This window comes from Eptesicus fuscus, chromosome 16, assembly GCF_027574615.1.
Source record: "Eptesicus fuscus isolate TK198812 chromosome 16, DD_ASM_mEF_20220401, whole genome shotgun sequence".
NCBI lineage: Eukaryota > Metazoa > Chordata > Mammalia > Chiroptera > Vespertilionidae > Eptesicus > Eptesicus fuscus.
In genome coordinates this window covers 30334202-30361236 of record NC_072488.1, presented here as the reverse complement: position 1 = coordinate 30361236, position 27035 = coordinate 30334202, and the positions used below count along the sequence as shown (strand labels likewise).

General features: G+C 42.6%; 1 protein-coding gene across 2 annotated transcripts in view; it reads right to left on the bottom strand.

Moving 5' to 3' along the window:
* The window catches only part of SPTBN1 (spectrin beta, non-erythrocytic 1), a 185233-nt gene that overhangs the window by 146998 nt on the left and 11200 nt on the right, over nt 1-27035 (bottom strand). Inside the window, exon 2 of one of the 2 annotated variants that reach the window (XM_054728110.1) lies at nt 23456-23614. The exons of the other annotated variant lie outside the window; for it this stretch is intronic. The gene's annotated coding sequence lies outside the window, so the exon portion shown is untranslated. The remainder of the gene's footprint in view (nt 1-23455; nt 23615-27035) is intronic. 2 annotated transcript variants of the gene reach the window in all.

The window sequence follows — 27035 nt, the reverse complement described above, 5'->3', positions numbered from 1 at the left end:
CCAGGGCCGGCGGGGAACTCGGAACAAGTCACCTAGAGGCTTGGGGTCCTTCGTGTTCTCACCTGTAAAGCGAGGACCGGATGAGGACAGTGGTTCCCAGCCCTGGCCACACATAAAAAATCCCTTCTGGTGATTCTGTGATTTAATTAGGCAGGCATTAGGATTTCTTAAAAATACGTTTTCATTGATTTGAGAGAGGAAGAAAAATGGACGAGAAAGAAACATCAATTGGCTGCCTCCTGCACACCGCCCCCTACTGGGGATGAGCCCAAACCTGGGCCTGTGCCCTTGACCGGAATGGAACTGGCAAGCTCCTGGTGCATGGGACGCTCAACCAACTGAGCCACACCAGCCGGGCCACCAAGATCTCTGAAAGAGAACTGCTGATTCACTACGGCCCCTTCTAGTTCAAAACAAAAAAAGCTTCCTAACTATCAATGAAATCACCTGCACACCCCTCCCACCCCCCAACAGGGTGGAGGATGGGGGCGGAAAAGGTGAGCTCCGGGCTGAGTGGGGCAGTCTCTCAGCAGAAGGGGCACCTCCAGCTGGCCTGGCCCCGAGGACACCAGAACTCTGAGGCGGCTGCCGCCTGCCTGGATGATCCAGACGTTTCCAGTCAGCTCCAACGTTTGGACCCTGGATCTGGGATTTAGATTTTCTTCCCTCCGCTGCCTGAAACATGAGCCTCGCCATGAAATATCTAAAACAAAAATTATGTGGTTATTTACAAGAAGTCTTTGGCTTAACAAATGAGACTACTCGCCTTCTTTTTTTAAAAACACGAAGAATGAAAAACTGCCTAAACCATTCATTCATTCCCTCACTTCCTTGTTTACAGGCTGCAAAAAAAAAAAAGCACCCAACAAATCCTAAGAAATGAACCATTAATATCACAAAAAAAGTGAAAAGAGTTATTACATGGAAACGCCAATACTGATTACACTTCAATTACTATTTGTGCTTTCATCTGGAAAACATATCCCCCCGCTGGAAAGGACCCAGGGTAACAGCTGCATCGCTTTTTCAACTTTTCGCAAACACTCTTAAAAGTTAGCCACAACTCGGTGCTGGCCGGCGTCCAGGGTTTTATTATTATGTACTATTAGTTCATAGTGAGAAGCGGGGGCTGAGGCAGGCAGCAAGCAACGTAACAACAGGGGCTTCCTAATCATGTGCAGATGGGGACGTTCCTGGGGCTTTATCGGCCAGAAAATGCCTCCCATATTATTTCTATTACCTGTAGCCTTTATTAATCTAATTAGGTAATTACAAATGTGTTTTCAGGACATCGTTTAGCGACTTAACGTTAAACAATTTTTCTTCTGTCAGTGCCGGGGCCATGCTGACATTTTAATATTTTTCACATGTACAGCCAACGGCCGGACCCTCTTCCCCTCCCTCCACGTGTGAGCAGGTGCTGAAAGCAAGTCAACAGGCGACCAGCCCGTCAGCCTCCCTTCGTTGCGTCCATTCCTTGTCAAGTCAATTACGGTTCGGCACTAGAGTGCTTCGTCAACGCTGGGGCTGATGCCGCTTTTTTAAAGGTCCAGACAGACCAAATGGAGTGATGTGCTCCAACACGGACTTTTCAATCTCATGAACCTGTCAAGTTAAACAAACAGAACCACGGGGGGACCAACCTAGGTTTTCAAATTTTATTTGAATACGATTTTATAGAGTTAAATCATTTCTGACTATGAAAGTTCAATTAGGTCATTATAGGGAAGTCCAATTACCTAAGGGGCGTAACACACCAAGTTGTTGTTCAATATAGTATCTGAATTCCCTTTTTTTAAAAAAAAAATATATTTTATTGATTTTTTACAGAGAGGAAGGGAGAGGGATAGAGAGTTAGAAACATCGATGAGAAAGAAATATCGATCAGCTGCCTCCTGCACACCCCGCACTGGGAATGTGCCCGCAACCAAGGTACATGCCCTTGACCGGAATAGAACCTGGGACCCTTCAGTCCGCAGGCCGATGCTCTGTCCACTGAGCCAAACCGGTTGGAGCTGAATTCCCCTTTTTAATAACAGGGAATAAAAACCGCCACTATTTTGTAAAGAAAACCCAGTCTCGGAGAACAGCCATCATCGTCACTCTGAGAACGGAGGACAAATAGTGATGATGTTCCAGGAAGGCTTCTGAAGAGGCCGGTGAGCACGCAGGACGCACCTGGCCCGCAGGTGCGAAGGGAGGTGCGCGCTGACAGGCAGGCGATGAAAGATGAAGTCCCGGCTAGCTGACCGGGAGCAGACACACCGTTTCTCCGGGTTTCTGGGTCTGAACCTGAGCACTGACCCTACTTCTACAGTGCCTTCCTGTTCTAAAAGTCCACAAACACTGGATGAGAAAACTCTGCTGGGTGTCACTTGTTTTTTTCAGGATGAGGGGTAAGAACCAAGCCTCATGCCCTACGGTGTGTTATCTCCAGCACCCAGCACTGCCTTTGCCACAAAGTAAGGGCTCAGTAAATATTTACTGAATGATTTTGCTGACCTCCACAGTATTTAAGGGGCTTTTAGAAAAAAAAAAATGCATTGATGATTAATGTGTGGGGGGAGTTTCTTTTTTAAAAAAATCTTTATTGTTGAAAGTATTACATATGTTGTGTGGGAGTTTCTTGAAAGAAAATATGCAACTGGATCTGGCTTTAATTTTTAGTTTTGTGGATTTATGTATGTTTGCATTATTTACCAAACACATACATTGCTCTATGTGACAGTCTTAAGCCCTTTACCAATATTAACTCATGTGACCCTCAAAATAATCCTTTTGAGGTTGGCATTATTATCTTTTGTACTTCGCAGAAGAGAAAATTGTGGCACAGAATGGCTAAGGAACTTGCCTAAGGTCAGAGGTGAACTTAGTGGAATATGGATTTAAGCCCAAGTGGTCTGTTTTTAGTGTTTATGCTATGTGGTCCGATATGGCTGCCATGAGCCACATGTGGCTATTCAAGTTAAATGAATTAAAATTAAATAACGTTTAACATTCAGCTCCTCGGTGCACTAGCCATCGGCACGCAGAAGCCACATGTGGCTGGCTCACGGAGACTGGACTGAAGAGTGTGACGTCATCACAGAAAGCCCCACCAGAAGCAGCGCTCTGCGCTCTTAGGCAAAACTCTACTGCTGCCTCTCCACTGGGTTTGGTTCCAGACCCTGAAGTCCCATCTCCACGCCATTCCCTCAATCTAATAAAACCGTAATACAATAGGTCTTTCCAACTGAGACTCTCTAATACCCACTCTTTAAGCAAAACACACACACACACACACACACACACACACACACACACACACGTCAAGCCTGGCCGGCATGGCTCAGTGACTGAGTGTTGACCTATGAACCGGGAGGTAGCGGTTCGCTTTACCGTCAAGAGCACATGCCCCGGTTGTGGCTCGGTCCCCAGTGTGGGGCACGCAGGAGGCAGCCAATCGATGGTTCTCTCTCACCATTGATGTTTTTTTTCTCTCTCTCCCCCCTCTCCCTTCCTCTCTGAAATCAATACAAATATTTAAAAGACAAAACAGTCAGCAGCAGCTTGATGGATGTCCTCCACAGGAAAGCCAACGAGGAACTCTGTTTTTTCCCCTTGTTATTCTCTACTCTTCCCCGGGCAGGATGTTAGCAGGAATGGTCTCTGGCGCACACTCGCACCTGTCCTGCTGTGAAGGGCCGAAACCCTGTATTTATGGATTCTGCAAGCAGAGTTCAGCCAGAGGGTAGCCCTTCCCAAAAATTCAGTTCCCAAAATATTTGCAGACATTTTGTCAAAATGTGGAAAGCACACCACATAAGGCTCTTTCTGTAACACAAGAAACAAGGCTTTTGGTATCAAGGCAGCCTTTAAATTCTACGTCTTGGAGCAGGATTCAGGGAGAACTGCCATTGCGGGGTGGGGTTGTCATTGGGGAGGGGTGTTATGAGTCCTGCAATTCCCCAAAGAGTGCCACCTTTGAGAAAATACAGTTGTGAAAGTTCAATTTCCCAAGAAGGGTAACACACCAGTTATTGTCAGTAGACTATCTGAATTCAAAACGACTTGAGGGGACACGAGGCCCTCATTTGGGTGGTAAATTTGGGTAGGAGAAAGTCCACCGAGGGGCAGGACGATAAAAAGGTAAAGAGGAAAACTCGTTGGGTGGAGCAAGTCTCAAGGGGAGAAGAAAGAAGGTACACCCAGCGGGCCTAGAGGAAGACGGGAGAAACAAAACTCGGAGGTAGTTCTGCTGTGGCTGGACTTCCTGGCTGTAACAGTCCGTTTCTGCGTTTGTTAAACGAAGTTAACGTAAGATCTATAACCAAATGCATTGATCCCCTTCCCTCCCTGTTCTAAGCCAGGCCTTTTTTGTAACGCTCATTTTCAGAGGACCCCCGAGGGATCCCTTGCACGGACACGCACCCTACGACAAGGCATGACACGTTTCCCTGGCTTGGCAGTGAGCGGGAGGAAGCCGGGCATGCTGGTTCCCTCGGAGGGGGCCCCACACCCACAACCCGGAGCACAGAGTGTGCACAGATGTCGGATCTTCATGTTCCACACTGTATGTTTATCCCCATTTACTACTTCCTGAGCAGCTATTTCCATAAACAGATGCCCAAATCATCATTTTTGGTAGCTGAGCAGTGTTCTACAGTATGGATATGCCATAATTTATGAAACAAGTCCTTTCTATAAGGCACACAGTTGTTCACGCGTCTCCATAATATTTTCTTGAATGTAGTACCGTCGTCGTAATCTTGACCGTTATTTTCTTAGGGTACATCTCTAGAAGAGAAACCTACTGCCCTACAGAAATGGACCGTCCCGCCAGCACTGAGGGAGGGCCTGTTTCCCCTCTACCCTGATGGACCCCTAGGCATTATGGTCAAGGTCACCAAAGGCCTCCAAAGTGATAACTCTGTCACTTTCATCTGCACGTCTTTACTTACGAGGGATGTGAGGTTGACTATGTGTTCATAATCTAAATTAATCACTGATTTGGTCAAGCTACTAACTCCTCTGTGCTTCAGTTTACGTATCTGTAAAATGGGAATAATGATTAAACCTGTATCTCCTAGAATTGTTTTGAGAATTGAGTTAATGCATGTAAAGTGCTTAAAACAATACACAGAACATTCAAACACCACTACTGTTATACTTTTTAGACTTATTTTGGACATTTACACTTTTTTAACTTACTAATGCTTTTTAACTTATGTCTGATAAGAAAGAAATCCTCCTTTGAAACAATGGAGCTCACAGTGGTGGTTACTTTTTATGGACAGCACAGATGAAATAATTATCACTGGGTAACAAAGAGCCACTGTATGTACCCACGTGCAATTCTAGAAGTGGACATCCCTCCCTTCGTTTAGTTATAACATCAAGTGGACTATTTTTCTGAAATAGATAAAAGATATGTGAATACATTGTACATTCTTGGGCTTACCTTTTTAATAACAAAATCCCAACTTCCCAAGAATTTAAAACATTTTATAACAAAATATTATAACAAACAAACAAAAATCCCCAAAAGGAGCTTTGGTTAAATGAATCATGACATATATGGCATATGAACTCTCATGCAGCAAATAAAAACCATGATATTTTTACATGGATCTATAAAACATAGTAAGATGCTCACATGAAATAGCAGGTAACAAAATATGCATATTATGATTCTACTTTTGTTTGAAAGCATACGTTTATCGGAAATATATACCAAAATGTTAAAAAGAAGTTAGCGCTGGGTGGTGGTATTAAAGGCAATTTAGATTGTTTTTTTTAATTTTTCTTAAGAAAACCATATTTTCCTTTGTTTCTACAAAGACGGCTTCCTTTTTGAAAAGAGCAACGTTGAGTATTTGTACAGGTGGGTGCCAACGTGGTACGCAGTTTCTTGGACAGAACAGAGCCGGCTGGCAGGACAGGTCCTCTTGGACACCAAGGTTCTCTCGGGCAAGAACATTCTTTGGACAGACTGGGAGGACCATCTCGCAAGGACTGCTTGAGCTCTGAACCTGAGATTCCCACCTCCTCATACTCCCCAGATATGGACACAGGCCCTGAGCTGGTTTTGTCTTTCCCCTGCTCACCAACCAGCCGTGATGCCCCAGGGCTCCCCAAATGAGCACAAGATAAGCACACAGGGCCCCGGCTTCCCCCCAGTCTCATGCCCCCCTGTCACAAACCCACACAACACCCTCCCCTTCCAGGTAACTCGGGCCCCTTGCAGTCCCCAGACTCTGCACGCCCACTGAAACACCCCTCATGTTCAGCTCACGCTCACCTCCTGCAGGGGCCCTCCCTGCACCTGTGTGCCCATGTCCATCTAGCACAGCCTTCTGCACACTGGACTACAACTGTTTGCCCGTCCCTGCCTACATCTCTGGGGGTGAGTTGATTGGGGGGGATACAACAGCGTGGTGGAGTCAGTAGACAGGTGGAAAGAGGATTTACTGAAGTATAACTGATGTATAAGAATGAAATGCACCTATGTAAATTACACGATCGGATAAATTTTGACCTACGTATACACAGTGAAGCCATCATCAAGAAAATGAGCACACCCATCACTCCAAAGTTTCCTCAAGCCCTTCTTTAGCCGTTCCTAAGCCTACCTCCCCCCATAGCCTCATCCCCCACCCCCAAACAACCACAGATCTGCTTTCTGTCACTATAGATTAGCTTTTATCTTCTATATAAATGGACTCACATGGCATGAACTCTTTTTCTGTCTGGTTTCTTCACCCAGCAAAATTATTTTGAGACCCATCCATGTTGTCACATATAGCAATGGTTCATTCTTTTTTATGACTGAGCAGTATTCCATCGTACAGCTGTAACACAGTGTATTTACCCATTCACCTGTGGAGGGCATCTGAGTTGTTTCCACGCTGGGGCTACTACAAACAAAGCCGCTATGAACATTTGTGTGCATGTTGTTGTGTGGATGTGTTCTTTCGTTTCTCTTGGGTAAATGCCTAGGGAGTAAGACACCTGGGCCACATCGTAATTTTTTAAGAAACTGTATCATAGGATCATAGGGCATTCTAATTCAACCAAAACAACAACAACAAAAAAAAAAAACCCAATGAATAGGCAAGTGCCCAAATTCACCAGGGGACTATCCTCTTAAAAGAAAGAGAATGCGTCCTTTTTGTAAGGGATGAGTCATTTTATAATGTGAATAATCATTCTCTGTAACTTTTAAAATCCAATCTTCACATCTGACGCTCACGCCAAGTGAGTCATGCCTGTATTAATTACGGTTATATAAAAATTTGGGCTCTGTCCATTGCCCAATCCCTCTACCTTGCACCTCGTTCTTTTCAGGATTTGGATGGCACCAATTTAATGGCTCCTTTCTCTTTAACTCTCTACAGCGGTGCTGTGAGAAAGAACGTGGCATTGCAATTGTGTCGGTCTTGAAGAAGGACCCTTTCTTTGTATGCGCTCCAAAAAGGACGGGAACCCGCTCGTGTGGCTTTGGGGAAGTTATATTAACTTTCTGTGTCTTTGGCGGGCACCCTATCGGCACCCAAAATTAGATGTATGACTTAAAGGGCTTCCTGTTTAAGAGGCTATTCAGCAGGAAATACAACGTGAGCTAAAAATAGAAAAGCAATTCTAGGTAGAAATATTCTATCTTGGCACTCGGTCTGGGACCCAACTTTAACCTATTTAAATTCCAAACGCCTAAAAGCCTGCGGTGTATAGAAAACATAAGTAAGAGCAATCCAGACCATGGAAGAAATGACAAGAAAAGTGAAAACACTGAGGTATGCTCATTGCTCTAACTAAACTCAAAGGATGAGATTTTTCTGGTAATACTACACTCAATATTCTGTAGACACATTACACTGCACAATTTTCTAAACACGGTTTTAAAAGAATCTGTGGTTTAAAAGCATAACAGAACTAAACAGAGTCTGACAGCTTTTACTATTTCTATTAACTTTTTCTGCTCTAGTTTACACAAGCCAATTAATCTCATTCTTATTCCACACTGAAAGAAAGGAAATCGACTACATTACATTTCCACTGTCGGCTGGCAGTGTCTTTGCTTGAGACATAAAGACACATGTCCATGTGTCCTCAGCATGAAGACTTCTGTGATTTACATAAATGTCTCAGAAGCCAACATTTTAAGTAGCAAAAACCAAATCCCATATAAAATACCACCAGCCTTGCCAAAACCGGTTTGGCTCAGTGGATAGAGCGTCGGCCTGTGGACTGAAAGGTCCCAGGTTCGATTCCGGTCAAGGGCATGTACCTTGGTTGCGGGCACATCCCCAGTAGGGGTTGTGCAAGAGGCAGCTGATCGATGTTTCTCTCTCATCGATGTTTCTGGCTCTCTATCTCTCTCTCTTCCTCTCTGTAAAAAAATCAATAAAATATATTTTTTAAAAAAAAGATAATTTAAAAAAAAATATAAAATACCACCAGCCTGCTTAAAGTTTAAAGGCATCTGCCACAGGAGTAAGTCGGCCAACACAAGGGTAGTCAAGACACCTGCAAGGTCCTGGTAATGTACAGCCTTAGAAACGGGGTTAAATAAAATTCCCTAGATCCAGCTATTCCCCTCTTAGGAATCCACAGGGAAAAGATGAATTTAGATAAAAATTTGAATGCAATGATGTTCATCACTTTGCTTTTTATTGTAGAAAAAAAAAATGAAGACAACTTAAAGGTCCAGTAATAGGGGATTGTATGAGTATTTTACATAGCCATAAAAATGTTTTCAAAAAAAAAAAAACATTTTAGCCCTGGCGGGTGTGTCTCAGTTGGTTGAGCGTCATCCCATGAAGTGAGAGGTGGCTGATTTGATTCCTGGTCATGGCACATGCCCAGGTTGCAGGCTCGATCCCCAGTGGGGGGTATGCAGGAAGTAGCCAATTAGTGTGTCTCTCTCACATTGATGTTTAAATTCTCTCTCTCTCTCTCCCTCTCCCTTTCTCTCTAAAAAAAAAAAAAAAAATAATAAAATAATTTTAAAAAAACATTTTAAAAATGGATACAACTCATCAAAGTGAGCACAATTATACAAAAAGTATTGTGTACGAATGTGATTATATGCATATAAGCAAGTGTGAATAATAAAGACCAAAAAGAAATATAACAAAGTGTTAACAAGGGTTATCCCTGGACTTAGAGGAAAATTCATTGATCTATTACATAATTAGAAGTTATTTTTAAAAATTACAAGGTAACCTCAAAACAAATATTTTATAGGTTTGCTTGTTTTTAAAGCTCTTGAAGTACCATATTATTTCCCTGGAAACATCTCAAGAACTTTGTTCACCAGCAATGCTGAATGTTTGTTTCTTTACGGGCCAATAAGCAAAGCCTAATAGGAAAATTTGGGTTTAGAAGAGAAATAAATAAGAATTAAATTACTTAAAAATTACTCTTCAACCCACAGAGGTTTCAAGAGGATTAATTTAAATGGTGGATGGCCATAAGGCACTTAAAACTATGATGTTCAAAATTTTATTTTGCATGTAACTGTTCAGGAACATTATTCAAAAAAATTTTTTTCTTACATAATATGACCAACAATTATCAATCAGCTCTTCACCAAGAATACTGACCACAACAGTTCAAATAATAGTATCTAGTTGGTAATAAAAAGTTTTCCCACAAAACTGTAGAATAAGTGAAAAAGAACATAGTTGGAAATTATAATGTCCTGTTAATGATGTGGGCAATCTTTAAAACCCTTGAATATGGGTTTGGGGACAGAGTCTGATGCCTTGGGGATTCAGTTTTTCCTGTCAGGCGATTTATTAACAATTTCTCTGGAGCAAAAAATAAAAATCTCAAACTATAACCTTGACCTACGTGAAGTCCCTCAGAGTTTCTTGACTGGATTATTGCCTACTCTGCCATTTTGCCTTACTGAAACGTATTATCTTCCATACTGGAGCTCTGGTGAGCTTTGAAAAACGCACAAACTTGCCTAACATCTTTCAACACCCTCCCCCTTCTCCTTTTGGGTTGAACCTTTCAAAGCAAGCAAGACCTTTCACCTTGTCTCAGCTCCCTTCGCTCCATAACCCGCTCCCTCTGCTTCAGCCATAACAGAGCATTTCCCCCAAACATTACTTTCTCCTCTCTCCCTGGCTTTGCACACGCTGTTCCCTCGGCCCGAGACTCTCCCATAACCTAACCTTTCCAGTTAACAACGTTGTGCCTTGGGCATTGTCCTCCTTCAGAAACGGCCCCTCTCCCGTCCGGCACCCATGGGAATATGACACCCCGACTCTGAGCCTGCAGGTTATACTAATCATGACAAGGACTTGCCTCTGGTCCCCCATGTCCTCTGAACGCTTGCCCTCTGAGGAGAGACCTGTGCCCTGGTGCCAGCGCAGAGCCCAGCGAAGGGAAGCAGCCCGCTGTGTGATGGAGGCTCCACGCCCATCTGTGCTGCTGAGGGAGTTTCCTAACTCAGTCCGTTACCCACTGCTGAGGGGAAATTCAGACCTGACAGATTCATCAAAGCAGCCAGTGAAAGTGCCTATTTCCAAACAGAAATTTCTGGAAAAACTGCCTTTTGGAAGAACGCTTTCATTACCATTTCAGTGGTTGCAAGATTATTCAAATGTCCTATTTCCCCCTTTTTTGTGACCCTACCTGAATTAAAGCACTACTAAAGGAGACCCCTGAAGTGCCTTCCACATTCAAAGTTCTGTTTATAAACTCTCCATACAGTTTTCTTCTATCCTCCGCATCATCAACCCAGCAAAGTTAAACAGTTCCGTGGTGGGGCTCTGCGGAGATCAGCATGAGTGATTGATCTTCGGTGCTCTCCTATTCTGAGGGAAACACAGCTACCACTAAAAATATTTTAGGCCCAAAGAATAGATCAAGGTCCCCTCTCCTTGATCCAGAAAAATCCAAATAATAAAAAACAAAAAAACAACACAGTGAAAAGACCATTTCAAAGTAAAGAACACTCCCTATAAATAATCCACATACTCAGTAATATTATGCAAAACATTTCCAATTAGGGATTTCTGTATGCATGCTCCTTGTGAAAGCGCTTAATCATCTGAAACCGTGTCCGTTCTCAGGTCAGAATTATGACTTTTTTAAAAATCAGTAACTGCCCGGCCGGAGTGGCTCAGTTGGTTGGAGCGTTGTTACCAGTTCAGTGTCCGGTCCGGGCATATACAGAAAGCAAACCGATCAATGTTTCTCTCTTACACAAATGTCTCTCTGTGTCTCTGTCTCTCTCTCATCATGTCCTTGGGTGAGGATTAAAAAAATAAATAAGTAAATAAAAATGAATTTAAAAATCAGTGACTTACATCTGTATACTGCCATGTATTTTTCAAAGTACTTTCAATTATATTGTTTTATTTGACCCCATTTTTGGCACTTACTTCTCAATGCCAAACCCCAAGTATCACAAGTTCTTTTTCTTAATTTTCTATTTCTAGAAAATCATGTTGTCATTTTGTCATGCGATGCTAAGGATGTAACAGAATAACAAATGATGTAACAAAGAGTCACAACAATACTCTTTATTTTTGCCAAAGGAATTAAGTATTATATACAAGTGTTAGTTCAGTGATTGGTCTCTTTACAAAACGAGTCTTCTGTAAGATTAATAACTTCATTAAAATTGAAAGTAGGAAAATAATTCATGAAAAAGTGTAAAAATTCTGTTATTTTTTTTTCTCTATACAAAAAGTACCATCTGGAGTTATTCTGCAGCCAAAAATATATCAAGAGATAGAACTTTTTTTTTTTTTTTTTTTTTTTAATGGCGAGGGGAGGGAGGAAACTGTAAATCACAAAGAAGCCACCAGGATGAGATAATGCAAAACTGAAACCTGAGAAAAGGGGTCCCAGAGATCACCCTCAAAGTTCACACTCAGCTTGTGTGACCATACAGGGCCTGCGACAGGCCACCCTTCAGAATGAAACAAGAAACAGCACTCTGGGAATAAAAAACAGAGTTCAACACACTGCCAAAAATAAAAAATAAAATGAAAAGAAAGCGATTTCAGAAAGACTATAGTATGAGTCAGAAATCGGGACAGTGTAAGGTAACACAAGAGAGTCACAAATTACTCAGGGTTTATAGGGACCTGAGGAAGGTCCCTGGTCTAATCCCCCCTCTAACTACCTTTAACTACAGGGAAATCAGTTCACCTCCCTAGTTTCCTCATCTGAAAATTGAGGCAAGTCAGTAAGGCCAGTGGTTCTTAAACTTGGCTGCTCACCAAAAATCACCTAGGAATTTTCAGTGCACATTCCTGGCTCCAGTGCCTGGAAATTTTATTCAATGGGGATGTGAGGTGACCAGAACCTGTAATTTTTTTTTTTTAAAGCCCCTCAGGTGGTTCTGATGTACATGTCTGGAATTTAACTGCAATTTAAATCTCTGTTGAGAACCAAGATCTATATTAAGCGCTGAAAGGTTACAGGACTTCAAAATGCAAATTTTCAAGGCCTTGGAGGTGAGTTTCCTATAAAGACCTCCCAAATCCACAAGCAACAGAGGACCTCCCTCAAGATTTACCCGGATGGCCTCTTACACAACACAAGATACTAATGAATCAGTGCTTGCTTTCCTGTTCTTCTTCTTAGCATTCCTTTTTGGTCTTTCCCGTCTTCTGTTTTCCTATATGTAAACGAAGTTAACATGTCCTATCCAGCTCTCTGGGTTTGAAGGAAGAGAATATAGAAAATCAGGCAAAATGAAAGTGCTGAACACAATTCGAAAAATACAAAATACGTAACAAAACACATAAAAGTCACTGACAACGGGAAAGAAAGGAGGCACGCCTCCTCTCCAGCAGTCAGAAGCAGAGTGGAAGTAACTGGGGAGAGGTCCTGATCACTCATTTCCCCAGGGCTGTGGTCGGCAAACTGCGGCTCACGAGCCACAGGCGGCTCTCTTTGGCCCCTGGAGTGTGGCTCTTCCACAAAATACCACGGCCTGGGCGAGTCTATTTTGAAGAAGTGGCGTTAGAAGAAGTTTTAAGTTTAAAAAATGTGGCTCTCAAAAGAAATTTCAATCGTTGTACGGTTGATATTTGGCTCTGTTGACTAATGAGTTGGCCGACCACTGCCCCAGGGGGAAGGCAGACAGTGCTATGCAGGTGTCACGTGTCAATACAGATATTTAGCTACAACCCCATCAAAAACACTTAGCTGACAGGTGTAACAAAGCGAGGAAATGACACCTGCAACAGGCACTTCAACCTCACCCGGGGATGAACAGCAGACAATGACAAAATAGGGAAAACTCAGGTGACTCACAGGCCCTATTAAGCCATTGACTCTCCACGCTGGACCACTTGCATCCTTTTGATTCATGCACTGACTCATTCATTTCCACCCGCTCCCTGTGCCCAGGAATACTTGGCATTTCCTTTTGGTGGGGTCAGGGAAAAGCAACAGAAACTGTCCCCGGGGAAATGCTAATGTCCAGTGAAATGCAAGAGAGGAGGCTCCGCATGGAGCCTGGAGGGTACAGACTGGACTGTCGGCCTCAACACAGCCTGAGCGTTTCTCTGGAGAGGGCAGATTCTAGAAAGAGGACCTCCCTGAGCAAAGAAAGCATCGTTTAGGAAATCCACGTCACTTAACAAACTTCACTGACCCCTTCCTCTTTTCCACGACCCTACTACCCTACTTGGGTTTTTATGAGATTATGTCTGAGTAAAAATGACTTGGTTTGAGCCCATTCTCTTACCTCCTCCCTGCCCAACCCCCTAAGAACATGGGGGCCCACGTGGACCTTGATTTCACTGAAAATAGGTGCTGGCACCCCGTCTTCTCTCCCACACACTTGAAACGAACCAGGAGAGGCAAAACAACTGAAGCAAGTGTTTCTTCAACCGAAGGGACTGAATCCCCTCTCTCTCCTGGTTTCACCCCAAATACCCATGCTTCAGTTCCATAAAGGACATGCCTCAGCTCTGCAGGGTTAAAGCTTGATTCTTTCCTCCAGGCCCTGGACTCCTCCAAGTTCACACTGTCCTGCCCTCAGTCCTTTACCACACCTCCCAGGCCGGCCTGCTTTAAACGGGCCCTTTCAGTAAGAAGTGACACCTAATCCACGGCACCAACTGCTGCCGGGCTCCTGGTGCCCAGGGGCCATTGAGAAAAAGGCTGCTAAAGACGCGTCCTGCTGGATGAGCCCTATCCCAAGCCCGTCCTTCCTGTGTCAGACGTCTCAAGTGTTCACAGCTCCCGCCCTGTTTTGTTGACATCCCACAGACAGCCTGAACCGAGGCTGCCCAACACAGCTTTCTGCCACGTTGGACACCTCCTCCACCAGCCCGGTCCAAACGGTAGCCACGAGCCTTAGGCAGCTACCAAGCATTTGAAATGCGGCCAGTGTGACCGAGGCACTGAATTTTTAGTTTTCGTGAACTTTAGTTTAAATGTAAGTAGCCACGTGGGGTCACAGCTACCCTTACAGACAGCCTAGACTAGAGCCATCATTCTGACAGGAGAGGCAAAGGATGAGGGGCAAACCCGGCGATGCGCTGGAATCACCTGGGGAGCTGTTTCAAAGTCCTGGTGCCCATTTAATCCCCCCCCCCCCCAGATAATTAAACCACCATGTTGGGAGTGGGGCCCAGGCATCCGCATTTCCAAAAGCTCCTCAGGTGACGCTAACGTACTGCCAAGACGGAGAATTGCTGCTCTAAAATGTAAAAAAAAAATTCTACCACGGACAGCCAGTCCTCGTCCAACCAGACCCGTGCACACACTCAGCCAGGTAAACCATTAGGCCACATATTCCACCCATCGTGCATGTCAATCCTATGCACACGGGTGACAAAGCCCAGGACTTGCTCCCGAAGAGCAGAACCATGTTCGAAGGGAATGGGCCACGAAGGGACGCCATGAGGAGAAGAGGAGACCGTTCAGAAAGGAAGGGAAAAGGAGGGGGAATGCTCATCAAAGGAACTACCGGCATCCAAAGCCTGGCTAGCATGAGTCTATCCACAAACAATTTATTTTCTGGAAAGCCACCAGTGAACAACAAAATACACCTCCAAAATCTGGTGCTCTGAACCAACAGCTCTAATTGGACTCCCTCCCCCAACTCCCCCCTTGGCTAATCCACCCACACACTATCTGTGCCTGAGAGTAAAGCTCTCAGCACTGCGCACTTTTCTTCCAAGGATCACCTGAGACCTGTGCCTTTACGTTGGGTGCATTAAACTTTTTAAATGGCAGCCATGACCACGCCAGTATTGGTCCCAAACCCATTTGCTTTGGCTCCCTCTTCCCCAGTAAACACAATCCCAGCCTTCACTGGCGTCTATTAGTAATTTCATCAAGTGTATCATTAACCCGGTGAAGCATTTTCTCTGAGACGTGACTTAGCAGAGGCATCCGAGCCAGAGTGTACAAAACGCAAATGGACACGCGGGGTTTCCACAGGCCCTAATCTTCCAGTCATCATTTCCCAAAGGCATGCGGTGCCCTTCAGGACGAATGCTGACAGAGTTCCAAGGCTGATGCAAAATATCCACCAGCATTTTCTAGGGCAGTACTACCGAAAGTCAAAAACAGGATGAAGAAATTGTAATGGGAAGAGTATCTGAAGGTCACTCTTAATGACAATAAAAGTCGTTCCCTCTACGTTCACAAGTGAAATACAAACGATCCAAAATTAAATTCCCTCTCCCCAGATTATTCCTAAAGTAATTCAGTCTCAAAACTGAGAACTCCCCACGCTTCAATAAGTGACCTTAACTTGTATGCATGCATATAAGCACACCAATGGACACAAGACACAGGGGGTAGGGGGGTGGGATGAGGGCATGCAACAGGGGGTAGGGGAGGCCGGGGGAAGGTCAATGGGGAAAAAAAAAGGAGATATATGTACTATTCTATGTAATACTTTAAATAATAATAAAAAAAATAAGTCACCTTAACCAATGGACTCCCCTCCAAAGAGAAAGAGTTGGCTTATCCACCCCTATGCACAGCCAAGAAGTTCTCACAGAACGAATGTAATCCCTGCTGCTGTGGCACACCAGACTGAATTTCTTTTTACCTTGGCCTTAGTGGATACCCAACAGCAGCTACTCAGTGAAAACTTACCAAATGTCCATTCCAATTAAGGGTAAAAATACATGGGCTTTTAACTTAACACAATACTTAATAATAGGAACTAGAACATACTTTTGTATACAAATCTGAATGTGGGTTATACTGAATAAGGTAAAAAAAAAAGTCTCTTTAGACTGTATAATGGTTACCAGATAAATTCAGAATGCTAAGTTTAATTTCAGATAAGCAATGAACTTTTAGTATACATGTGCCCCAAATATTGCACCAGGTATGATTTTACTAAAGATGTGCTATTTACCTGAAATTCAAATTTAACTGGGCATTCTAGTTTCTTTGTTTTCCCTAAATCTGACAACCCTACCTATCACCATGCTGGGAAAACCGAACTGGAGCGAGGCAAAGAGATCTGGTTATGGCACTCCCCACCCCTCCAACCATCTAACCATTCCTGTATCTGTAGGTCAACTATAAAAACTATGGTCTCCAGTGTGGATCCTGATTAGCCACCACCTGACAATCAAGTGCCTCAATGCCCATCCTTCCCTGGACCACAGATGCCAATTCTATAACTAGGTGCCAGATACATGCCTCGCTGACAAAGTAAAAGTAAGTTTTATTTTCAGGGCCTTTATCTGAGTAAAGGGCTCAGATGAAGCAAGTAATTATGTTTAAGTAGATGCCATGAAAGGAAGCAGTCCTTAGTAACTGTTATTATTCACTCAATAAAACCAAAAGCAGAATTTGCTATGGAGAAATCATATGAAGACAACAGGAAGTAAACAGAATTATGTGAGCGGCTATTCTGTGAGTTAAGTATCCTAAGTAATAATGTGGGTGTTGTTTTTAATAGCTAACTCTATTGAACAGTTATATGCCAAACAACATTCAAACACTTGACATCTTTTCGCCTTACTCCTAATCCCCTAAGAAGTGAGTACTATCACCAGGCCCACTTTATAACATGAAGAAGCTGAGACACAGAGATCAGGGAGTTTGGTAAGACGAGGGTGACCATATTGCCTGGTTTGCCTCAGACGGTCCCAGTTTTTGCCTGCTGTCCTGGTACAGTTATTTCGAGTGTCCCCTTTCATTCCTATAAATCACCCATGTTGGATGACAAACTATATAAGTTGTATGTGGCCAATTACCAAAGACTCACAGTTAGTAACTAGCAGAGGCAGGGTTCCGTCAGGCAGTGCGGCTCCAGAAACAAAGCCCAACCACGGAAAAGATACTCCCTCCCAACGCTTACCTTCCCCGGAAGAGGATTCCAAGGGAAGATGGGGTGAGCTTTTTAACTTTTCTCTCTCAGGCCCTAGATTTCCCACACGGTTAGCAAACCCACGTGGGGCCTGGGCTGGGGGCAGATAAGGGTCATGTTTTTCAGGACTGTCCTTTATGCCCTTTTAAATCACTGGTAATGCACGGTACAAATGACCTGTGAGCAGAGAGAATTCCTCCATCGGCCTAGATCCACATGCCTGAGTCTGAAAATTTTTAAACGTATTCTACTTATCAAAGTAATATTTAACCAGATCCTTTTCTATTTTGGAATGACCTTCACCTTCCTTCAGCCTGGCCCAGGCAGCCAGGGCACAGTGGTTTGCTATTTTTATTAAGACAAAGGTGGACATGTGGTATGTGTGCTGGTTTTCAGTTCCGTACTTCTTTCCCTGATTAAAAAAACACACAAAAAAAAGTTTTTCTTTTCTTTTTTTAAATCTTTGATTAAACGCCATCTATTTTCCCATTAAAGGTTACTGCTAGCTGGACAGCATGAAAACAGCTAACAGGAGCATTCACTTGTAGGCTCACTTCTTATACGTAATGTTTAAATGCATCGCAGTGGTTCAGATAAAGCAGAGGTGAGATGCCTCTGGGAACGTCAGCACTTTGAAAATGGTCACGAGGAGGCTGGCTGGGCTCACCTCTCTGCAAAAGGCTCAGAATAACGCTGACTGACTTAACACGGCGGTTTCAGCTCTGAACACCGGGTGAGGCTGTGACCGCCCAGCCTCTCCGAGCTTGCCCCCTCCTCTGTGCAATGGTTTGTGCTAAGATACACAGGCCCCTCCAGGACCCTGCCCCCAGCTCTAAAATTTCTAATTCTATGTTTCCTCTACCATCTTTCTGACCAGGAGCTGGAGCCTACAATATGAAAACAGTGCTCCATCACAAACCTCCCTGAAGTTTACTACGGCTAGGGTCCTACTGCAATGACATTGGGGAAAGAGGAGGAATTAGGGGGGCCGGGGGTAGGGGGCTGCTGAGTTAATTGATAGACGTAACAATGTTTCCCGTCCCAAAACAGCAACTGCCCTTCCCACCTTTTTCCACTCACAAAGGAAAAAAAAACAAAACAGAAAATGAAAATGAGTTCTCAGCTGGGGTTTCATGTGATTTCTAATAGAATCTGAATTCATCGCTAGGAAAAAACAACAACAACAAAAAGCCATAAACTCCGGTCTGGGGAATTAGTAATTATGAAGTTTTACTCGTGCAGTTATCAAACAGGAGGAGATCCTTCTTCCCTAAAGCTTTATTACATCAAGTTTAAAGCCACATGTAAGTGAAAACGTCCATATTAAGATTTGACACATACGCAGGCATCCAATCCCTAGCAACAAATACCGTGTTTAAATCCAAAACCTCCTGGTAAAGAAATAACTAATACCTCCTGACGAAAGCCGTCTCCCTGATTCTTATCAGAGCCCTCATTTCAGTAGTGTCAAAACTTCCAGAAAATTTGTAATGGAAACTCAGAGAGAACAACAACAACAAAAAAAATGTTGAAGCCAATAAAAAGTTATGTGTGTTTGGGCCATCTGTTCAAACCAATGTAAATCCTTTATAGCCACTAAGATGTGTGGTCATGGTTTGTTTACTCTTTTCAATGGCAAATTTAGGACACAAAAGCAGTTCAATGAAGAAAAGTCTTATGGACTCAACACAGGTACATGTATCAAATAACGACTAAATTTAAAAAAATAACTGCCTGCAATTTGATACATAAAGGTAGAAACCAAACTCTTCAAATAATCAACTTTCCTAACAAACAATAAAAACTAAGTTTCTCCCAAAGCATAGTCTATGAAACTCCAAGCTTAAGAGAGGCTGTGGGGGAAAAAAAAGAAAAGAATTCCAAGATCAGGTAAGTTTGGGAAATACCATACATTACTCTCTCTCCTAGAATGCCTATTACGCTTATAAAGGCTCTGAGAAATCCTTCACTAAAGAAAAAGAAAGGCTTCGAGACAGAAACAAACATCACAATCTCACCACTCTCCCCCCAAAAATTAACATTTGGAAAATTTCCTCCTTATCTCTTTTTCTTTGTATGTTTTTCTACATGAGATCACACCATTTATATAACCTTGTGCTCTCCTTTTTCCCCGTTAAATTAAAAACCTTGCTATGTGAGGTTATGAGAAGTTTTCAATAATAATAATATTTTATCAATATAGTAATAACTACGTAATAGTTTTGTCAGGCATTAATCACTGTACTTATATTAACTTATTTAATCCTCACAATAACCTAAGGTCTGTATTATGATTGCCCCCATCTTACAGATGAGGAAACTGAGACAGTGAAGGGTTAATGACTTGATCAAGGTCACAAAGTGAGTCCATGGTGGAGTCGGGACTCAAATCCAGGCAGCCCCTGGGTCAGCAGTCTGAACCACTGCATTGTACTGACTGACTCTCTAATATTCCTTCCTCGAACTTACCAATGAGGGGCATTTCGGTTATTCCCTATTTTTTTTCTACCACAATAATGTCACACTAGACATCTTCTGGGCATCTGAAGCACACTGTTTTATCTAAGCCTATTCAGACTGCAAAGATCTGACCATCCCGAGAAGTTCGGTGTATTTTTGGCTAGCTGACAACAGCTGTAGAAACATCTAAGATGGCTAGCATTTCATAACCCAGCTCGTTACTCCACCTACCCCTGGTATGAGCTTCCATCTGGTCCTCACCTGTCCCATCCATTGCCATCTGCAGCAGATTTCTGTCATGTTTCCATCTGCCTCTCACTGCACAAAGAGCCAAATAAAAAAACCCCTGGGTCTCTTCTGTGCACCTCCCAACACATTTAAGCAAATTCCATCAACTTTTATGTCTGTGATATTTTATTTTATTTTGTATATATTTTTAAAAAATGTTTTAATTGATTTCTTTTTAGAGAGAGAGAGAAGGGAGAGGGAGGGAGAAACAGAAACATTGATGCGAGAGAACCATCGATCAGCTGCCATCTGTACGCCCCCTACTGGGGATGGAACCCTCAACCGAGCATGTGCCCTGATGGACTCAAACCTCCTGGTGCATGGGATGCACTCAACCAACTGAGCCACACGGGCCAGGCTATGTGGGGAATGTCTTAAATACTACACTTATATGTTCCTAGTCTCGTGAGCTTGTGCCAATACAAGACATACAAAGAGAGATAACATCCACTCTGCATGTGTAACATTAAGATGAATTATTTTTCTAATCCAGACAATACTCCAGAATAGAGATATTCAGATATTTTACTCTTTGCCTGCTTATCTTACGGTGAATGATTGAACACTCCCACAAGATTAAAGGGATGCATAGTCTAAATTAATAAATAGTCTGTGGTAAAAACTGCCCAAAAACAAGATCACACAAGCGTATCGGATACCGTATGCTAAGTAAAAAGAAGTAAGCAGAAGTCCTAGCCCATAGTTCACACATCTCCGGAACTCAATATACAGTCTGGCTATCCGAGAGTGTGTTTAAAAAACAGGGAATGTCTACAGGAAGAGAGAGGCAAAAACGTAATTTAAAAAATTCAGAAATCATAGGGTCGATAAAGGTATTTTCCAACATGTCAACAATACCATAGAGAATTAATTTGCCATATAGTAATAGAAAGATCAATATATATAAGAAGCCAAGTGTCTCCACGTTTTCTACGAAATATTTTTTAAAATACAAAAACGTTTTTACATATTACAAAACATGCCTAAAAAAAATAACCTCAACGCTATTGACCAAAAGCCTAATGATTATAACTATAAATCTCTGAATAAGGCACTTACTTAGAGCCAGATATAATGATTCTATTCAAGGGGACACCCTCTGAAATATATGTAAGATACTGAAAGTGAGAAAGCAAAATTCAGAATTATAAATCTGAATATGTGATATAAGAGAAACAAAGCCCTTTGTTTGGGGGGTACTCTAAAAAGCTATAAAATTACTGCAGTGTCTAAGTCCGAGTTTCTAACGGACCTTGTTGTAGGATAATTAAGATATCTGTTAATATAATCTTTTAAGAAATTCTTAATAGGAACTTGGTTTATACTAAAGCCCCTCAAGATAAAGTTCACTCACCACTTTCATATTATATATTTAACATCTAAACCCTCTCTGTTCTTATTTTCACTCACTCATCCAAATACTGCATTTGAAAAAAATCTCATCTTCACAGCACCCAAACTCACAGGTTGTCTGGATTATCCCCACCCCACCCCAACCCAACCCCCACATGTCACCAGCAGGCTCAAACCCTCCTGAAGACTGCACCCCCTCCCGCTTTGTTTTTACCAACCTGACTTAAAAAACGAATACGCCTATCGTGTGTGTTTTTTTAATTCAGAGGCCACAGTTAGAAAATAAATCAATTACAAGCAAGAATCAAGGACTGCAGACAAAATGCCAATGAACTTGACACAAAGTCAGAAAGTGCCTTTCTCTCTGCTTCTACTTGTTTTAGTGTTCAAACATCAACAATTCACATCAAAAAGACTATCAGACATATAAAACATAGGACTTTTTTTTAAAAAAACCTTCAGGGCCCCAACTTTTATTCAGACCACAAAACTACACATTGTGTGGATGGAGTAGGTGGGGCAGGGGAGCCTCGACGTGAAGTCTGGCATAATGCATTACTAATTAGCCCAGCTAAAACCACGCCAACAGGAAGGTTGCACAGAAGTGTTTCCCTACATACAGTCACAAGGTTTTTTTTTAAGACGGCTGAAACAACAAGAGAAACCAATTAAAATAAATCTTGCTAAATGCAGGAGGAAAGCAACTACCTCTATTTCTCGGTAATACGTTTGAAGGAGCGACGGTTGCTTGAAATGACACGTTCCAAGATATTTGGTTAAACTATAGCTATTTTAAGGCTGCATTAGTGCTTGTCACACAGCTTGCTCCCAATCTCTTGGCAGTTCTCCAACACATTCCAACGTCTTATGCACAGCCTTGCTGGAATCACATCCCACTTATCGCTAAAGACACACTAAGGAAGATGGTGCCACATGACACAACCACCCTGCCACTTACTCCCACCAGGTCACTTCGCACAACGCCGGGCTTAAAAAAAAAAAAAAAAAGTCAAACCAACATCTGTGTGCATGCAGCTCAGTCCAAATGATCCACACTGGCCCCCCAAACAAGTATCAGAATACTGCTCAAACGGGGAGAGAAACACTGCCTCACTGCCCAAAGAAAGGCTGAGTACTCAGCCACCACGGAGGGATAACTGATAGGGAGGGGGAAAGGCAAGATCAAATATTTGTTAAAAAGGGACACCTTGACTAAAGGCCCAAACCCTAGTCATGCCCCCACGGCCTACACTTAGAGCAGATTATTAAGCAGGGCACATTTTAAAGGATAATCTTAGTATGTAATGAATCTCATTACCTCTGTGAAAAGAACAATTTGACATAGCAATACATCCTCGTCTAAGCCAATATTCTCTCTAATTGTTAATATTTGGCAAAGAAAAAAAAATACCTCTTTAAAAACAAACTGGAATGGTTAACCACATGCTGCTACATTCCATTCTTGCTAAAAAAAAAAATATTTAATTAGCACATTTGATCCTCATGCTCTGCACAGCTGCCCAACATTCCAGTGAATTCCAGCGATAGGCGAGCTATCCGTATACTCTTTACATTAAATACCTACTTTAAAAGTTGAGAAGACTAAGAGCAGTTCTCAAGTATGACCCACTGAAGATATATAATTTAGTTCATGTGAATAAGCTTTCTGTAACAAGGGTGTAGTCCATCGGAAATACACAGTATAAATACGAATAAAATATTCAAGCAGACTCACACTAACAAAATAATTCTGCAGAGCTGGAAATGTATACGTAACACATTCAATTGACAGACAAGAGTAGTCTTCCTCGGGAACAGGACAATAAATCACCCTGCCCTCTAATTAAAATATCACCCTTTATGAATCCAAGGGGTTTTTTTAGAACTAAGATGAAAGCGGGTGTTTATGTCAGGGACACAAACTTCAAAAGCAAAATAAGCCTTTCAACGTGACAAACCATCCTTAGTTATCAGGAAAAGTCAGACATTCCTTTAGCAGGGAATGCTGATTTAGAGACAAGCAAACAAAACAAAACAAAACTCACCTACCTTTAAAACAAAGACGAGGGCACGAGGTGTGCACTGGTTTCTTTCCTGCTCAAATGGCACGGAGGTCCGCGCTCCAGGGCTGTGGTGCGCCCTCCGCTCCGCCCCAGAAGATAAGTTGGGTGTTTAAGGACAGCTGGCAGCACAGAGTTGTCAAGCTCCCTGTGAGAAGGACCAGGCCTCTCTCAGAGAAGTCACCCGACAGATACCTCTGACCACGGCTCACCTCCCAAAATAGCGACAGGTGTGCTCATCCAGCCAGACGTCCGGATAAGGCCTCATTCCAGGCCCCTGCTCTCCCCTAACCTGCGGGACTGTCCCAGCTGGGTGCCTCCCCCAGGGCTGGCCCCAACCCTTGCAGCTGCCTGGAGGTCAAGTTAAGATCCCTACTCCAGGCTTCAGACAGCCCAGGCACATTAACCATCAAGAATTTCCCTCGAATGCTTTAAACGATAAAGAATTTAAATTAAAAATAAAAAACAGTAAGAAGAATTTCCCTTGACGCCCAGTTGGTTGAGCATCGACCCATGAACCAGGAGATAGAGGTTCAATTCCCCCGTCACGGCACGTGGAAGAAGCAACCTATGAATTCGTAAATAAGTGGAACAAAATAATCAAAGTTTCTTTCTCTCTCTCCCTCTCTTTCTCACCAATAAAGAAGAAACATATTTTTTTAAAGAAGAGAATTTCCCTGGATGGATTTGATTCCCACCGGGTTGTGAGTTTCTGAAGAGCCCTTATTTGGAGAGAGGAAGTCTACAAGTGTAGCTGAGCTCTATCACCCAACCTTGCTCCATCCATCACCCAGCCCAGCTCAGATCTCCCCTCTGAACTGTGAGAAGAGCTACCTCTGGTCGTCAATATTTAAGCCTGGAAAGAATGTCATTTGCCACTTTTGTTCAGGGCCCACCACCCCAAACAAGACTTACCACAACTACAATGTACCTCCTCATAAAACCTGCTGAAAGAGTATTTCTTCCAGCAAAAGAGTATTTCTCCTCTCTTCCCACTCCCTCTTTCCCTCAGCACATGAAGAAACCACACCTTCCGTAGGAAGAGACCAAATACTAGAATTAAGGCATCAAAGAAATGCCAGTGAGTCACCTCCATCCATCTGATGTCCCAGGGCTTAAGGAAATGGCTTGCATAATCAAATATGTATATTGCTTTTTCTCCTTGGCACAGACCAAAGATAGAACTGCAAAGACTTTAGCTAACATAAAGTTGAGCTCTGGTGTATGCTTTCAATCGTTTTAACCAAACCCGGCCCACTAAAATGTATTACATTTAAAACCAAGATTATAATAACCACGTCCATTCTATTTTCGACATGTTATGGGGTAGCTGTTTGAAAGACTCTAAAATCTGAAGACAAAAGTAAAATCAGATGTTATCCGGAGCATACAGAGATGCCTCTCAAGAGAATTAAGGCAACTCTGATGGGAATTCATTTCAAAACAAAACAGAAGAAAGCACACATCATCTAATGAGAACTTAATTTTGGGATTTTTCCACTGTAAAGGTTTTTGGTGTGTGTTTTTTTTCCCAAAGAAGAGAAGTATCTATAATAAGCAAATTTTGGATTCTTCACTATTTTTCTTTAATACTCCCACCACTAAAAATAGCTACAGCAACAGAGAGTATTTATTCCATAGCTTTAAATATGATCAGTAATGAGATTTTTATAACTTGCCAGGCTACGTGTATAAACTAGAAAAGTGATACACATCAAGTGATTTCTTCAGCTGTCAAAACTTCACATCTTCAGCTTAAGATTTGAAAATTGACCATTATTTGTGAGATGCAAATATGTGCCAAGGGAAAGAAACAATTCAAAGGATAAACACCAAAATGTTAACGGCACGTTTATAGGGTCACTGAATTCACCTAGTGATTTTAATTTTCTTCTTTGAGTTCATTTTATTTTCCATATGATCTATTATACATATTTATTATTTTGGTAATAAAAAAGAAAATATTGCCAGGCCAGCGTGGCTCGGTGGTTGAGCGTTGAGTTATGAACCAGGAGGTCATGGTTCCATTTCCGGTCAGGGAACATGCCCAGGTTGCGGACTCGATCCTCAGTAGGGATGGGCAGGCTGGCAACTGAGGCAGCCAATCAATGATTCTCTCTCATCACTGATGTTTCTATTTCTCTCTCACTCTCCCTTCCTCTCTGAATTCAATGAAAACATTTTTTAAAAAGGAAATATTACTTGCCCTAACTGGTTTGGCTCAGTGGATAGAGCGTCGGCCTGCGGACTGGAAGGTCCCAGGTTCGATTCCGGTCAAGGGCATGTACCTTGGTTGCGGGCACATCCCCGGTGGGAGGAGTGCAGGAGGCAGCTGGTCGATGTTTCTCTCTCATCGACGTTTCTAGCTCTCTATCCCTCTCCCTTCCTCCCTGTAAAAATCAATAAAATATATTTAATAAATAAATAAATAAATAAATAAATAAAAATAAAAAGGAAATATTACTTGCCCTAACTGGTTTGGCTCAGTGGATAGAGCGTCGGCCTGCAGACTGAAAGGTCCCAGGTTCAATTCCGGTCAAGGGCACATGTACCTTGGTTGCGGGCACATCCCCAGTGGGGGGAGTGCAGGAGGCAGCTGATCGATGTTTCTCTCTCATCGATGTTTCTAGCTCTCTATCCCTCTCCCTTCCTCTCTGTAAAAAAAAAAATCAATAAAACATATTTTTAAAAAATAAAATAAATAAAAAATATTACTTGAAAAAATTTAAAGTTTTCTTATGATTTACGCTAATTTATACCTTTATGAAAGTATATATTCTTCAGAAACCTTTCAGAGTAAAACTATACACTCTGTATATATTAGCAGATGATTAAAAATTCAGGGACTCTAAAAGGGCAAAGAAGATATTTTAACTTTTAAGACTATTGTTCTCACCAAAAAAAAAAAAGCACTCCTTTGCTCCCAGTTAAAAAACACAATGGAAAACATTTAACCACAGGACAAAATACTAGTAAATAAGCACTGTTTTAGGGAAGATTCTAGGTTTTCCCTCCCCCATAAATAAATGAAATAAAAGCACCCTACCCCCAAGGCCCTAAACCGTGATAAGAACATGAAGTTTCCTACCCCAAAGACACTGTACAGTCGGTGAAGTTAGGTTTGGCCTTGAGGAAAACACAGTAGGACAAACATCACCCCTGAAAGAGCCACCCAAGAGGGTAGGAAACAACAAGGACTCCACCCAGAGCCGAGGGCAGGAGCCACAGGGCTGAGTTCAGGGAGGATGTTTTTGAGAGGCTCCCCTGGGGCCCAGCTCCGACATCTTTTCCCACACTCCATGGAAGGACCATTTCGGGCAAGGCCCTAACGAAACGCACGCTGAAATGAGAAATGGAAAAACCCTTTTAACGTTTCAGGGTTCTTTACACCTTCCGTGTTAATACTGCTTTTCGGAAAGTTATGGCAGAATAAAACTTGAACAGCAGAAGGTGTCCGTGGCTGATGAACCATTTTACCTCATTTTCTTAGCCAGCGAAAAGAAGGTTGCTGTTCAGCATTTCCAAAACTTTGGAAAATATGGAGAGATTAAATTAGAACTTTCCCACAA